General features: G+C 45.1%; 1 pseudogene; it reads right to left on the minus strand.

Moving 5' to 3' along the window:
* The window catches only part of LOC109909677 (E3 ubiquitin-protein ligase MARCH6-like), a 38,425-nt pseudogene that overhangs the window by 19,468 nt on the left and 1,069 nt on the right, over positions 1–17,888 (minus strand).

Consider the following 17,888-nt stretch of genomic DNA (forward strand, 5'->3'; position numbering starts at 1 on the left):
GGGGGGGAGAGAGGTAGAGAGAGACAGGGGGGAGAGAGGTAGAGAGAGACAGGGGGGGGAGAGAGGTAGAGAGAGACAGGGGGGAGAGAGGTAGAGAGAGAGAGGTAGAGAGAGACAGGGGGGGAGAGAGGTAGAGAGAGACAGGGGGGGGGAGAGAGGTAGAGAGAGACAGGGGGGGAGAGAGGTAGAGAGAGACAGGGGGGAGAGAGGTGAGAGAGACAGGGGGGGAGAGAGAGGTAGAGAGAGACAGGGGGGAGAGAGAGGTAGAGAGAGACAGGGGGGGGAGAGAGGTGAGAGAGACAGGGGGGGAGAGAGAGGTTGAGAGAGACAGGAGGGAGAGAGAGGTAGAGAGAGACAGGGGGGGAGAGAGGGGTAGAGAGAGACAGGGGGGAGAGAGAGGGTAGAGAGAGACAGGGGGGGAGAGAGTAGAGAGGAGACAGGGGGAGAGAGGTAGAGAGAGAGAGGTAGAGAGAGACAGGGGGGGAGAGAGGTAGAGAGAGACAGGGGGGAGAGAGGTAGAGAGAGACAGGGGGGGAGAGAGGTAGAGAGAGACAGGGGGGGGAGAGAGGTAGAGAGAGACAGGGGGGGAGAGAGGTAGAGAGAGACAGGGGGGGGAGAGAGGTAGAGAGAGACAGGGGGGGAGAGAGTAGAGAGAGACAGGGGGGGGAGAGAGGTAGAGAGAGACAGGGGGGGGGAGAGAGAGTTAGAGAGAGACAGGGGGGGAGAGAGAGGTGTAGAGAGGACAGGGGGGGAGAGAGAGGTGAGGAGAGACAGGGGGGAGGAGAGAGGTAGAGAGAGACGGGGGGGAGAGATGAGGTAGAGAGAGAGACAGGGGTGAGAGAGAGGTAGAGAGAGACAGGGGGGGAGAGAGATGGTAGTGACGAGAGACAGGGGGGGAGAAGAGAGGTAAAGAGAAGAGAGGCGGGAGGATATGAGAGAGAAGGTAGAGAGAGACAGGGGGGGGAGAGAGAGACAGTAGAGAGAGAAGTAGAGAGAGGACAGGGGGGAGAGAGAGAAGTAGAGAGAGCAGGGGGGAGAGAGAAGTAGAGAGAGACAGGGGGGAGAGAGAGAAGTAGAGAGAGACAGGGGGGAGAGAGAGAAGTAGAGAGAGACAGGGGGGAGAGAGAGAAGTAGAGAGAGACAGGGGGGAGAGAGAGAAGTAGAGAGAGACAGGGGGGGAGAGAGGTAGAGAGAGACAGGGGGGAGAGAGGTAGAGAGAGACAGGGGGAGAGAGAGGTAGAGAGAGACAGGGGGAGAGAGAGGTAGAGAGAGCAAGAAGAGAGACGGATTAGGAAGAAAGAAGAGGCATGTCTGTACTAAAGAGCAGATGTCGAGCCACCAGCCACAGATGAGGGGGAAAACTCCTATCTCCACGACGACCAGCAAAGAGACCTGGAACACACACACACCATGTTAAACACACACATGACAACAGGGACTATGCAGGAAAACACAGACAATTCATAAATCATTCATTGATGTCAAAGGTTTAGATTCAAAGAAGTTGCGCTACAACCTTCATTTAGTTTTCCTCTTAACGTCAAGTAGTTCTACACAGAGTGAACAAAACATTAAGGACATATTCCTAATATTACGTTGCACCCCTTTTTGCCCTCAAAAACAGCCTCAATTTGTTGGGGACATGAACTCTACAAGGTGTTGAAAGTGATCCACAGGGATGCTGCCCCAGTTGACTCCAATGTTGTGACACAGTGTGAAGTTGGCTGGTGGACCGTTCTTTGGGTCGGCAGTGTAGCCTAGTGGTTAGAGCATTGGACTAGTTAGTAACCGAAAGGTTGCAAGATCGAATCACGAGCTGACATGGTACAATCTGTAGTTCTGCCCCTGAACAAGGCAGTTAACCCACTGTTCCTAGGCCATCATTGAAATAAGAATTTGTTCTTAACTGACTTGCCTAGTTAAATAAAGGTAAAAAAATTAAATCTTGATAAACATGGGAAAGTGTTGAGTGGGGAATAAAACAGCAGTGTTGCTGTTCTTGACACTAGGCGGTGCGCCTGGCACCTACTACCATACCCCTTTCAAAAGGCAAATCTTTTCACGCTCTGAATGGTAAACATACACAATCAATGTCTTCTTCTTTTACCCGTCTCATCCCATTCATCTTGAAGTGGATTTAACAGGTGACATCAATAAGGAAGTGTCATGGAAGGAGAAAGTGCGTTCCTAATGTTTTGTATGCTCAGTGTTTCATTGAATTAAGATTTACAGTAATAGATTTAAAACCTAAATGTTACCTTGACAACAATATAGCAGACCCCTAGTAGACGGCGGGACCTCTGGAACCTGACCAGAGCAGCAAACCCCTGAGAGACACCAGTTAAGAACAAACACAGGTTGACACGAGAACAAGAGTGAAATTCTAGAGTCAAGTTCAGGACAGGATCAACAGTCCACAGGAACGGGCAGAACAGTAATTATTTTCAGTGGAGTTATTTTGTGTTATAAGCAGTTATAGAAGGAAATATCGTTTTGAATGGTTTCCCCCCCCCCCCATCCCTGCTCCTCCTCCCAACATTATGACACCTTATTCAGTCTTCAAATCACTATTTAAAACATTATAATAGGGCTTTGTCATCTGGACAGGCAAGGAAAAGTAGATGGCTAACAATTCTCTCTTTCATTTCTTGAACACTGCACACCCAGGTCTCCATGGTAACACTGCATGGTCACAGGAAGTGATCCCCATCAGTCGGCGGAAGGATACGTGACAGAGGATGAGCGTCATGGCCAGCAGGATGTACCCCACGATGGTCGTGATCAGGCCCTCGAAATGGGAAGCTTGAACCTAGAGAAGACACACATATTCAATATCATTCTGTGGTGGCAGAATTTGGGGTGAGCTGTTGTAACTTCTCCAGGGATATGTTCTGTGTTGGACTGTGATGTCATGCCTTTCATAGACTCCTGGTATGTCTGCAACCTAACACAAGGCCATTGCGCTCTGGGAATGGTTGCTTGTATAAAGAACTGTTGTGTAAACAATATGATAGTATTATTACCTCCCACTAAATAAGGGACATGGAACCATCTACTCTTTGAGTTCTTCCCTGTGAAATCAGAGATAGATCTCCCCTGCAGCTGATTGATTAAAGATTATTTTAATTATGTAATAGAACAGTCACTGTCTTAATCTTTGGATCAAATTTTCCACAAAAATTCCATATCATTATACCTCTAAGTTTTGCTCAGAAAGGCAGGAGAGGTATGACACAAACGGCTCCTTACATATTCCTCAAAGCCAAGTCCCACGACAGAGAAGTGACCAATGTGGTATGGACAGAACGCTGGAAGAGAGAACAAGAAGATATATCAAAGCTCCCAGGCTTATACTGAGCCCTACCACCGTACCAGGCTAGTTGGTTTTAAGAAGGGTATTACGCTAGAGAGAGTTTGTGTTCGTGTACTTACCGAACACCAGGATGAAGAGAGTGTTCAGAGACACAACCCAGAACACATGCTCCTGGGAGACGAGACAATGCAAAATGTCACGTCACTACTTTCTTGTGCTACTGCTTAGAAAACAGACAACCCCTTACTTCACTGCAATAACATCCCATATTAAGTCTGCTAATCATACTCTATACCAGGTGTGTAAATATTACTCTATACCAGAGGTGTGTTATTAATCATTCCCCATACCAGGTGTGTTAATCATACTCTATACCAGGTGTGTAAATATGACTCTATACCAGGTGTGTAAATATTACTCTATAACAGAGGTGTGTTATTAATCATACCCCATACCAGGTGTGTTAATCATACCCGATACCAGATGTGTAAATATTACTTTATACCTGGTGTGTAAATATGACTCTATAACAGAGGTGTGTTAATAATACCCCATACCAGGTGTGTTAATCATTACACTATACCAGGTGTGTTAATCATACCCTATACCAGGTGTGTTAATCATTACTCTATACCAGGTGTGTTAATCATTACCCTATACCGGGTGTGTTAATCATTACCCTATACCGGGTGTGTTAATCATTACCCTATACCGGGTGTGTTAATCATTACCCTATACCGGGTGTGTTAATCATACCCTATACCAGGTGTGTTAATCATACCCTATACCAGGTGTGTTAATCATTACCCTATACCAGGTGTGTTAATCATTACCCTATACCAGGTGTGTTAATCATTACCCTATACCGGGTGTGTTAATCATTGCCCTATACCGGGTGTGTTAATCATTACCCTATACCAGGTGTGTTAATCATACCCTATACCGGGTGTGTTAATCATACCCTATACCGGGTGTGTTAATCATTACCCTATACCAGGTGTGTTAATCATACCCTATACCAGGTGTGTTAATCATACCCTATACCAGGTGTGTTAATCATACCCTATACCAGGTGTGTTAATCATACCCTATACCAGGTGTTAATCATTACCCTATATCGGGTGTGTTAATCATACCCTATACCAGGTGTTAATCATTACCCTATATCGGGTGTGTTAATCATACCCTATACCAGGTGTGTTAATCATACCCTATACCAGGTGTGCAAATATGACTTTATACCTGGTGTTTAAATATTACTTTATACATGGTGTGTAAATATTACTTTATACATGGTGTGTAAATATTACTTTATACCTGGTGTGTAAATATTACTCTATACCTGGTGTGTAAATATTACTCTATACCTGGTGTGTAAAATACTTACTAAGAACACCAAGGAGCCATCCAGTCCAAGCATCTGAGAGGTAGAGAGAGACATTACGAGGTGATCGATGTAGTCGTGGATAGTGTTGTGTCATGAAGTTGAGTCATGACAGATGTGTTGAAGATTGCTGAAACTAAACCAGTCTTACCCTCTCCCAGGTGAGCTCCTCTGCTGCTCTGTCCCATTCTAGAGCATTCCAGTTCATATCATCTACACATAGACAGAGAGACAGAAACAGAGATGTAGAAAGAGAGAAAGTGAGAGAGATAAAGATAGAGATTGATAGAGAGAGAAAGACATATTATATAACTTAGTATTGCCGTTGTCCTATGTTTCCCGTCAGCTGAGGGCTGGCCCTAGTCTCCTACCTTGAGCTCCATTGTTGGCGTCCGCATCTTCAGCCGCCGCCCCCTCTTCCTCATTGTCTAGTTCTGGCTCCTCCCCCTGTTCTGGGAGGCCGTCTCGGGGCTCTGGTTCTGCCTCGTTGTGAGCTGGAGGGGCGGCGGGGGCAGGGGGGGCTGCAGGGGGGTCATCAGCTGCTCCCTGACCTGCACCTGCAGCCTGGGGGAGGAATGTGGATGTAAGTGTGTGTAAGATCTTGTGTGCGCATGTACGTGTTACTTTGTGTGCGTGTGTTACCTCGTTGGGCTGTTGTCCGGCTGCGTTGGGCTGGGGCTGCTGGTGGTGCTCCAGCCACAGTGGGGGACCACCATGGACAATCTGCTCTCTTAACCACACCAGGCTGATGAAAGCACACAGCGAACACGTCACCACGAAACAGCCCTGTAGACAGTCCGCCAGCAGGTTCTCTCTACCAGGAGGGGGAGGAGAGAAAGACAGATGAATGTTCTACAACACTGTGATTCAAAAAGGCATTCACATCTGAGTTCTTGTTGTAGGTTGGTAGGAATAATGCAACAATATCAAAAAGCTCTGAGAGCTTAAACAAGTGATGCCAGCAAGAGCAGTGTGAGGGTTTATCTTTTTTCATGATTACCTACAGTACTGGAAATGGAGAAAACATCTCATATGAGGATGGGGTGAGGAGTTACAGAGTCTGATTGGCGAATGAGGAGGATACGACATCAGAACTCACGTGGAAAGCATGTCCAATGGCAGCGTCAGGAGCGAGCTCACGGAGCCGGTAAACAGACACTTGTAGATTCGACCTGAAGAGAAGAGGGAGACCGAGAGGAGCTATGGGCATCATCTCACCATTGGAGGAAACACTGAAGAGAGATGTATATAAAGTACCACAATCCAGTCTTGGTTAGGAGCACAGCTCCTTCTTAGAATCAATTGAACACCTAAAACATTAACTGACAACTGAAGCCAAATGTGTTTAGGTGGGGGCAGCCTAAGTAATTGTATGAGAAACCCTTATATTGTAGGTTTAAGATAAATGATTAAATAAATTCTACCCAGAAACTTAACCATTAGGGGTTAGAGGTTATGTAGCATGAACAAGGAGTAATTAAACATAATAAACACAGCTCCAACTAGGTTGGAGGGGGGAAGAGAGGAATGCATGTTTGTGCCTAACGAAAACAAAGAGGTTCCTTAACCTATGTTTGAACCAACCCGGCAAGAACTCTGTGGATATAAAATAAGACAGCGAGAGCCCCTCCAGGTTTTCCGTATTTGGGGGGGGACTGGAACTGCCTGCTAAGTGGTAATAAACTGTGGTGAGACTTCAGGAGATAATCCAGATATATTGTGTGTCATGTATGTGTGCTAGTGAGTTGGAATTAACTTTTGAAGCTGCTTTGTCCTGGTCGGAGAGGAGGAGGGACATTTTAAAACCTATGACATCATATGTAATATATAAACTGATGTACATGGTACTATGATCAGCACTCTCGAGAATAAATGATTTAAAGTGATTTAAATTGAATAGGTTAATGAACACAAATAGGACTTGTTAAATTCCTTTAACAATTGTAATCCTGAATGTTTTCCTCACAGTCCTAATAGAGTGGATAGTGTACAAACTAAGATGGCGCCGACAGATATGGTCGCCTCGCTCTCAGGATATATTGTCGGAATCGGTTCAGCCACCGGGCTTCTCCATGCATCGTGCCGACAGATATTAACTCCTCTCTGGGAAGACGAAGGGCGGGGTGTATGCTTCATGATTAATGACTCATGGTGTAATCATATCATCATACAGGAACTCAAGTCCTTCTGCTCACCCGACCTAGAATTCCTTACAAATCAAATGCCGGCCATATTATCTCCCAAGATAATCTTGTGAGTTACCGGCACCAAGACAGCCCTCAAGGAACTTCGCTGGACTCTATGTAAACCATATATCCTGAGGATGCATTTATTGTAGCTGGGGATTTTAACAAAGCAAATTTGAGAAGAAGGCTACAATGTACCTAAATTCTAAAAGCATATTGATTGCACTACACGCGGGTGTAATATATATCACTGCTACTCTAACTTCCGCGATGCATACAAAGCCCTCCCCCGCACTCCCTTCGGCTAATCCGACCACGACGCCATCTTGCTCCTGCCGTCTTAAAGGCAGAAACTCAAACAGGATGTACCAGTGACTAGAACCATTCAACGCTGGTCTGACCAATCGGAATCAACACTTCAAGATTGTTTTGATCACACGGACTGGGATATGTACCGGTCAGCCTCAGATAACAACATTGATCTGTATGCTGACTCGGTGAGTGAGTTTATAAAGAAGTGCATTGGAGAGGTTGTACCCACTGTGACTATTAAAACCTACCCTAACCAGAAACCGTGGATGGACGGCAGCATTCACGCAAACCACCACATTCACGCAAACCACCACATTTAAACATGGAAAGAGATCTGGGAATATGGCTGAATATAAACAGTGTAGTAATGCCCTCCACAAGGCAATCAAACAAGCGAAATTCCGGGCCAGGGAACGAAGTGGAGTCGTAATTCAACGGCTCAGACACGAGACGTATGTGGCAGAGTCTACAGGAAATCACGGACTACAAAAAGAAAAGAAGCCACGTCACGGACACCAACGCCACCCTTCCAGACAAACGAAACACCTTCTTTGCCCGCTTTGAGGATAATACAGTGCCATCAAGTTTCCAGACAACACAACAGTAGTGGACTTGATTACCAACAACGAGACCGCGTACAAGGAGGAGGAGAGGGCCCTCGGAGTGTGGTGTCAGGAAAACAACCTCTCACACAACATAAAAAAAAAACAAAGGAGATGATCGTGGACTTCAGGAAACAGCAGAGGGAGCACCCCCCTATCCACATCGAACAGGCAGCAGTGGAGAAGGTGTAAAGTTTTAAGTTCCTCGGCGTACACGTCACAGACAAACTGAAATGGTCCACCCACACAGACAGTGTGGTGAAGAAGGAGCAACAGCAATGTTACAGTCCCTGGTGTCTCTCTGGAAGGAGATCCTCGCCCTGAGCTTGTCTACTTTACTGTCCAGAGACTGAACATTAGCGAGTAATATACTCTGTCGGCAGCGTCTTGGAGCAGGCTCTGGAAAAAGTTCAATTGCCCTGGGGGGGTACGAACAAAGGATCCAATTCCGGAAAGTCGTATTCCTGGTGGTAATGCTGGTGCGTTACCAGCAGTAGTTACCGCTCTTATATCCAAAAGTTATTTCTGGCTGTATGTAATAACACAAAAAACATCCTGGGCTAATAATGTAAGAAATAACACACAACAACAACAAGAAATAACACAAAATACTGCAAAGTAGTTTAGGAGCTAGAAGCAGAGCTGCCATGTCTGTCGGCCCATCTTTTTAACAATGGTGTGCTTTATGACCATGCAGACGCCTCAATGGTTGAGTAGGCTGTTTGGAGTGTTTATCCAACCGGATTGAAAAAATAAAATGGTGCTGCCCTCCCCCCAAACGTGGCTTCCGGACAAGTCTCTTGCAAGGACTTATGCAAGGACTTAAACCCGATCTCACATCTCTGGAGAGACCTGTAAATAGCTATGCAGCGACGCGCCCTATTCAACCTGAATACCTAAAAAAAACAAAAAAAAACGTTTTTGCTTTGTCATTATGGGGTGGTGTGTGTAGATTGATGAGAACACGCGGTTTGTTGCTAACCTTACTTTGCTACCTGCCAACTTCACCGTTTTTACTTTTTAATGACCGTTTTATATTTTTGCTCGCTCAACTTTTTCACCCCGGACGCTTTATCTCGACGTTGTTCATCAGGACCTCCAACAGCCAAAGCTAAGTAGTAACATTAACATTATGCCTTCTAATTGGAGTTGCTGTACTCACAATATTCAGGAGAATGATCGCCTTATGGCGAGGTTGCTGTGCTGCAAGCCCAGATTCAGACGCAATCGTTAGGCAAGGGTAATTTAAGTGTCAGAAAGGATGAAACAGCGTCTGTGCCACCAATAAGTACAGATAATAGTATAAATCCCCTTGAACACCCTGGTCATTAGCGACTCCATTACCTGTAGTATTACACTTCAAAATAACCATCCAGCGATCATACACTGTTTACCAGGGGGCAGGGCTACGGACGTTAAGGCTAATCTGAAGATGGTGCTGGCTAAAGCTAAAACTGGCGAGTGTAGAGTATAGGGATATTGTTATCCACATCGGCACCAATGATTTTAGGATGAAACAGTCAGAGGTCACCAAGCGCAACATAGCTTCAGCGTGTAAATCAGCTAGAAAGAGTAACTGTCGAGTAACTGTCTTTGGCCCCCTCCCAGTTAGGGGGAGTGATAAGCTCTACAGCAGATTCTCACAGCTCAATCGCTGGTTGAAAACTGTTTTCTACCGCTCCCAAAAGATAGAATTTGTAGATAATTGGCCCTCTTTCTGGGACTCAACTACAAACAGGACCAAGCCTGCTGAGGATTGCGCTCATCTTATCTATGGACATAGACAGGGCTCTTACTCTCCTAGCTCCACAATGAGATTGGGTGCAGGCCAGGCAGCAGGCGGTTAGCCAGCCTGCTAGCTTAGTGGAGTCTGCCACTAGCACAGTCAGTGTAGTCAGCTCAGCTATCCCCATTGAGACCGTGTCTGTGCCTCGATCTAGATTGGGCAAAACTAAACATGGCAGTGTTCGCTTTAGCAATCTCACTGGAATAAAGACCTCCTCCATTCCTGTTCTTATTGCAAGAGATTGTGATATCTCACATCTCAAAACAGGGCTACTTAATGTTAGATCCGTCACTTCCAAGGCAGTTATAGTCAATAAACTAATAATCATCTTGATGTGATTGGCCTGACTGAAACATGGCTTAAACCTGATGAATTTTCCTGGTTACACTAGTGACCATATCCCCCGCAAAGGCGGAGGTGTTGCTAACATTTACGATAGCAAATTTCAATTTACAAAAAAAGAAACGACTGAGTTTGAGCTTCTAGTCATGAAATCTACTCAATCACTTTATATAGCTACTGTTTACGGGCCTCCTGGGCCAGATACAGTGTTCCTCACTGAGTTCCTATCGGACCTATATTCATATGGAAAAGTCCACAGACCCACTCCAAAAGGCTATCGGAGCCATCATCGACTCAGTGGGTTTTGTACAAAATGTCTCCGGACCTACTCACTGCCACAGTCATACTCTGGACCTAGTTTTGTCCTGTTGAATACATTTTGTGAATCTTAATGTTTTTCTTCATAATCCTGGACAATCGGACTACCATTTTGTTACGTTTGCAATCGCAACAAATAATCTGCTCAGACCCCAACCAAGGATCATCAAAAGCCGTGCTATAAATTCTGAGACAACCCAAAGATTCCTAGATGCCCTTCCAGACTCCCTCCACCAACCCAAGGATGTCAAGAGTACAAAGATCAGTTAATTAACCACCTAACTGAGGAACTCAATTTAACCTTGCATAATACCCTATATGCAGTCGCACCCCTAAAAACTAAAAACATTTGTCATTAGAAACTAGCTCCCTGGTATACAGAAAATACCCGAGCTCTGAAGCAAGCTTCCAGAAAATTGGAACAGAAATGGCGCAACACCAAACTGGAAGTCTTCCGACTAGCTTGGAAAGACAGTACCGTGCAGTATCGAAGAGCCCTCACTGCTGCTTGATCATCCTATTTTTATTTATTTATTTTATTTCTCCATATTAATTGAGGAAAATAAGAAAAATCTCAATTGTATTTTTGATACTGTTGCAAAGCTAACTGAAAAGCAGCATTCCCCAAGAGAGGATGGCTTTCACTTCAGCAGTGATAAATTCATGAACTTCTTTGACGAAAAGATCATGGTCATTAGAAAGCAAATTACGGACTCCTTTTTAAATCTGCGTATTCCTCCAAAGCTCAGTTGTCCTGAGTCTGCAAAACACTGCCAGGACATAGGATCAAGGGAGACACTCAAGTTTTTTAATATGATATCTCTTGACACATTGATGAAAATAATCATGGCCTCTAAACCGTCAAGCTGCATACTTGACCCTATTCCAACTAAACTACTGAAAGAGCTATTTCCTGTGCTTGGCCCTCCTATGTTGAACATAATAATGGCTTTCTCTCCACCGGATGTGTACCAAACTCACTAAAAGTGGCAGTAATAAAGCCTCTTGAAAAAGCCAAACCTTGACCCAGAAAATATAAAAAACTATCGGCCTATATCGAATCTCCCATTCCTCTCAAAAAATGTTGAAAAAGCTGTTGCGCAGCAACTCACTGCCTTCCTGAAGACAATATGCAGTCACTGACGTGGTCTTCCTGTCTGGGTTGGCGCCCCCCCTTGGGTTGTGCCGTGGCGGAGATCTTTGTGGGCTATACTCGGCCTTGTGGTTGAAGATATCCCTCTAGTGGTGTGGGGGCTGTGCTTTGGCAAATTGGGTGCGGTTATATCCTGCCTGTTTGGCCCTGTCCGGGGGTATCGGATGGGGCCATAGTGTCTCCTGACCCCTCCTGTCTCAGCCTCCAATATTTATGCTGCAGTAGTTTATGTGTCGGGGGGCTGGGGTCTGTCTATTATATCTGGAGTATTTCTACTGTCTTATCCGGTGTCCTGTGTGAATTTAAGTATGCTCGCTCTAATTCTCTCTTTCCTTCCTTCTCTCTCTCGGAGGACCTGAAACCTAGGACCATGCCTCAGGACTACCTGGCATGATGACTCCTTGTTGTCCCCAGTCCACCTGGCCGTGCTGCTGCTCCAGTTTCAACTGTTCTGCCTGCGGCTATGGATCCCTGACCTGTTCACTGTAATTACTATTATTTGACCATGCTGGTCATTTATGAACATTTGAACATCTTGGCCATGTTCTGTTATAATCTCCACCCGGCACAGCCAGAAGAGGACTGGCCACCCCTCATAGCCTGGTTCCTCTCTAGGTTTCTTCCTAGGTTTTGGCCATTCTAGGGAGTTTTTCCTAGCCACCATGCTTCTACACCTGCATTGCTTGCTGTTTGGGGTTTTAGGCTGGGTTTCTGTACAGCACTTTGAGATATCAGCTGATGTAAGAAGGGCTATATAAATTGATTTGATAGTCTGGCCCAGGAGTGTGAAGGTGAACGGAAAGGCACTGGAGCAACGACCAGGCCTTGCTGTCTCTGCCTGGCCGGTTCCCCTCTCTCCACTGGGATTCTCTGCCTCAACACCTATTACAGGGGCTGAGTCACGGGCTTACTGGTGCTCTTCCATGCAGTGCCTGGGAGGGGTGCGTCACTTGAGTGGGTTGAGTCACTAACGTGATCTTCCTGTCCGGGTTGGCGCCCCCCCTTGGGTGAGTGCCGTGGGGGAGATCTTCGTGGGATATACTCGGCCTCGTCTCAGGATAGTAAGTTGGTGATTGAAGATATCCCTCTAGTGGTGTGGGGGCTGTGCTTTGGCAAAGTGGGTGGGGTTATATCCTGCCTGTTTGGCCCTGTCCGGCGGGATTGTCAGACAGGGCCACACCGTTTCCCGACCCCTCCTGTCTCAGCCTCCAGTATTTATGCTGCAATAATTTGTGTCGGGGGGCAAGGGTCAGTCAGTTATATCTTGAGTATTTCTCCTCTCTTATCCGGTGTGGTTTTAAGTTCTCTCTCTCTCCCTCCCCTTCCCCTCAGGACTACCTGACCTGATGACTCCTCGCTGTCCCCAGTCCACCTGGCCGTGCTGCTGCTCCAGTTTCAAATGTTCTGCCTGCTACTATGGAACCCTGACCTGTTCACCGGACGTGCTACCTGTCCCAGACCTGCTGTTTTCAACTCTTTAGAGACAGCAGAAGCGGTAGAGATACTCTGAATGATCAGCTATTAAAAGCCAACTGACATTTACTCCTGAGGTGCTGACCTGTTGTACCCTGTACAATCACTGTGATTATTATTATTTGACCATGCTGGTCATCTATGAACATTTGAACACCGTGGCCATGTACTGTTATAATCTCCACCCGGCACAGCCAGAAGAGGACTGGCCACCCCTCATAGCCTGGTTCCTCTCTAGGTTTCTTCCTAGGTTCCGGCCTTTCTAGGGAGTTTTTCCTAACCACCGTGCTCTACACCTGCATTGCTTGCTGATTGGGGTTTTAGGATGGGTTTCCGTACAGCACTGTGTGACATCAGCTCATGTAAGAAGGGCTTTATAAATAAATTTGATTGATTTGAATTTGAAAATTCAAATAAAAGTAACAAATAATTCAAGAGCAGCAGTAAATAAACAGTATTGAGGCTATATATACAGGGGGTACCGGTACAGAGTCAATCAATGTGCGGGGGCACCGGTTAGTCAAGGTATTGAGGCAATATGCACATGTAGGTAGAGTTAAATAGAGAGTAGCAGCAGCGTAAAGAGGAGGGGGGGGGGGGGTTGCAATGCAAATAGTCTTGGTAGCCATTTGATTAGCTGTTCAGGTGTCTTATGGCTTGGGGTAGAAGCTGTTTAGAAGCATTTTTGGACCTAGACTTGGCACTCCGTTACCGCTTGCTGTGCGGTAGCAGAGAGAACAGTCTATGACTAGGGTGGCTGGAGTCTTTGACAATTTTTAGGGCCTTCCTCTGACACCACCTGGTATAGAGGTCCTGGATGGCATGCAGCTTTGCCCCAGTGATGTACTGGGCTGTAAGCACTACTCTCTGTAGTGCCTTGTGGTCGGAGGCCAAGCAGTTGCCGTACCAGGCAGTGATGCAACCAATGCTCTCCACGGTACAGCTGTAGAACTTTGAGGATCTGAGGATCCATGCCAAATCTTTTCAGTCTCCTGGGGGGTAATAGGTTTTGTTGTGGCCTCTTCACGACTGCCTTGGTGTGCTTGGACCATGATAGTTTGTCGGTGATGTGAACAACAAGGAATTCGAAGCTCTCAACCTGCTCCACTACAGCCCCATCGATGAGAATGGGGGCGAGCTTGGTCCTCCTTTTCCTGTAGTCCACAATCAACTCCTTTGTCTTGATCACGTTGAGGGAGAGGTTGTTATACATACTGGCACCACACGGCACCAAATATGGGCAAATCAGCCATTCTATGCAGTGTTCTATTATATACTGAACAGTGGTCAGTTAAATTCCCTTTGAATAACCCTCAGTGTTCTATTATATACTGAACAGTGGTCAGTTAAATTCAATGTGTTTTATTGAGTAGAGGTGTGCATTTCAATGACAGGTTTTTGGAGAACATTTAGAAAACTTGAACAAGCGTCCTATGGACGGAGCAAACAGAATGCTAGCCCACTAATTATTTTACCACCGTGGTATCGTTATTCTCCACGGAATCGTGATACTTGGCCTGGTATCGTATCGCTTGTAAAATGTTAGCATCGTGACAAGCCTAGTACAAATAATGAAACGCACCAGTGGGATTTACCGAACTAGGAAATGATAATACAACGCTGGTCCACTTCTAATTCTCCTGATCCTCTAAAACTATAACACACTGAAACTTTACTTAGTGTGTGTGTGTGTGTGTGTGTGTACAGGTTCTTATGTGAGTGATACAGTACTTAAGAGTAAAGTGTTGACGCATTGGTGTGTGTATGTGTCCGCGTATGTCAGTCTACTCACATGCAGTGAGGGGGACCACCCCCAGCCATGCGAAGGCCACCAGTGTGTAGTGAAACCAGTATCGTATGGCCGTGCCCACACTGGTCAGCAGGCCAGCACAGATGTCCTGGATGGGCAGGCGGGGGGGCATGTCTGGGGAGTAAACTGGAGCACAGACAGCAGGGACAGAGAGAGAGGGATGAGACACTCCATGTTCAAAGTTACAAACTTAGTCAATAACTTAGACAGAATAATAAGGTTGAGAAATGACTTAAAAATAACAAAAAGTGTGTAGAACCTAAAAGGTTTTTTGGGTCTGTCCCAATAGGATAACCCCTTTGGGTTCCAAATAGAAAACAGACTGTATTCAATGGCAGAGCTTCCCAGTCTGAAGTCATCCCCTTGTAACGGAGCACGTTTTTAAACTGACAGGTCGATGCCACGGACGGGTACTTACTTGGTGTGAAAGCAAATCTGTGCTTGCATAATTCACAGTACTCCTTTCTGCTGTGCTTCAGCCACTGGACCAAACTGTAAACAACAACAATCGTAAAAGAGGTGTGTTGTAGGGGAGGAACTAACATGTGCAAGTGCAGGCATGGAATACTGGCTTCCTCACTCAAGCAGGGCAATTCAGTTCAACTCACATGGGGCGATGTGTGGGTGGTATGTGGGGTGTGGTGCGTGTGAACGCGAGTGAGACAGAGAACAGCCCACACTGAACCGCCCACAAGACTCTTTCATACATGCACCTCAGTCTATTCATTCATAAGCCCACCATCCTATAATGCCTTCTATAACACCGAGTATAACGCTTGCTACTGTAACCCTGAGCGGTCTAGTATTCGTGATTCTGTGGTACTAATTTGCGCTGTAATGTGAATAAAATATTACGACACACACACACAGCTAGTGCTCAGTTAGGCATAATGTTAATAACACCATGAATTCTAAGTGTAACTAACTAAGCCTAGGTAACATGGTATCTATATGTCCAGCTTAATGAATAGTGTGTGACCAGTATTCTGACCCAAAAGGGGCTATTAGAGATCAGTGACATAATAACAGAGGAGATATTGTGGCAGCAGGTAAGCGTTAAGAGCATTGAACTTGTAACCGAAAGGTTGCAAGATCGAATCCCCGAGCTGACAAAGTAAAAATCTGTAGTTCTACCCCTGAACAAGGCAGTTAACCTACTGTTCCTAGGCTGTCATTGAAAATAGGAATTTGTTCTTAGCTGACTTGCCTAGTTAAATAAAGTTAAAATATTCTCAGAAAGGGGATGATGTCAATGACACAGTACTTCTATACCCAGAGAAGCAGAGTGTGTTTGTGACCTGCAGTAAGGCTTATCACATTTCATAACCTGGGCCTGCAGCAGTAAACTGTAGTTCAGGAGGGTTCTGACTGCTTATTAGAGGTCGACCGATTATGCTTTTTCAAAGCTAATACCGATTAATTTGCCATTTTTTATTATTTTATTTTTATGTATTTGTAATAATGACAATTACAACAATACTGAATGAACACTTATTTTTACTTAATATAATACATCAATAAAATCAATTTAGCCTCAAGTAAATAATGAAACATGTTCAATTTGGTTTAAATAATGCAAAAACAAAGTGTTGAAGAAAGTAAAAGTGCAATATGTGCTATGTAAGAAAGCTAACGTTTCAGTTCCTTGCTCAGAACATAAGAACATATGAAAGCTGGTGGTTCCTTTTAACATGAGTCTTCAATATTCCCAGGTAAGAAGTTTTAGGTTGTAGTTATTATAGGAATTATAGGACTATTTCCCTCTATACCATTTGTATTTAATTAACCGTTGACTATTGGATGTTCTTATAGTCACTTTAGCATTGCCAGTGTAACAGTATAGCTTCCGTCCTTCTCCTCGCTCCTACCTGGGCTCGAACCAGCAACACAATGACAACAGCCACCACATCGAAGCAGCGTTACCCATGCAGAGCAAGGGAACAACCACCCCAAGGCTCAGAGCGAGTAGCGTGCGCTAACTAGCCAGCTATTTCACTTCAGTTACACCAGCATCATCTCGGGAGTTGATAGGCTTGAAGTCATAAACAGCGCAATGCTTGACGCACAACGAAGAGCTGCTGGCAAAACACACGAGAGTGCTGTTTGAATGAATGTTTATGTGCCTGCTTCTGTCTACCACCGCTCAGTCAGATACTTAGATACTTGTATGCTCAGTCAGATTATATGCAACACAGGACACGCTAGATAATATCTAGTAATATCATTAACCATGTGTAGTTAACTAGTGATTATGATTGATTGTTTTTTATAAGATAAGTTTAATGGTAGCTAGCAACTTACCTTGGCTTACTGCATTTGCGTAACAGACAGTCTCCTTGTGGAGTGCAACGAGAGAGAGGCAGGTCGTTAATAGCGTTGGACTAGTTAACTGTAAGGTTGCAAGATTGGATCCCCCGAGCTGACAAAGTGAAAATCTCTCGTTCTGCCCCTGAACGAGGCAGTTAACCCACCGTTCCTAGGCAGTCATTGAAAATAAGAATGTGTTGTTAACTGACTTGCCAAGTTAAATAAAGATTAAATAAAGGGAAAAAAAAAAGGCAAATCGGAATCAAAAATACAGATTTCCGATTGTTATGAAAACTTGAAATGGGCCCTAATTAATCAGCCATTCCGATTAATCGATCGACCTCTACTGCTTATCATCAATAATCTGTAGCTAATAGCCTAAATGACAAATCAGCAACTTTCCTCAGTACCCCAGGTTCTAATTTTAATAACAAAGTATGCTATTTTAGAAGCCACTAATTGTCATCCAAAAAGTGTAGCTAGGCCTGAATGTTTTTCTAATCTTCAGTTTGCTCCTCTCACCCTTGGTTGGAAAGTGAGATAGAGGAATAACAATACTGTCACTACTTCTGTATCCCGAACCAGCACACACTAGCCAATAAATGTACCAGCAGCATGGCATTAACTACCCAGCTCTGAACAATTAACTACTGGTGTTATGTAAGTCAATGATTGTGCCCTAGCTGTTGCCACACTGTGTGTGTGTGTGTAATGTAGAGTTACACTAGCAGGCCTTGAGGCTAAGCCTATCATTCTCACTCAATGGAAAAACACATTGTTATTTTAGACCTCAGTCTAAAATAGTCTCAATTACTGGCTGCTATCCTTTGCGTTATTTCAGCACACCCAGCTAATTGTTTTTCCTTTGTTAGACCCACACTGCAGAGAAACCAGCTGGGAAA

This window comes from Oncorhynchus kisutch, linkage group LG18 (assembly GCF_002021735.2).
Source record: "Oncorhynchus kisutch isolate 150728-3 linkage group LG18, Okis_V2, whole genome shotgun sequence".
NCBI classification, from domain to species: domain Eukaryota; kingdom Metazoa; phylum Chordata; class Actinopteri; order Salmoniformes; family Salmonidae; genus Oncorhynchus; species Oncorhynchus kisutch.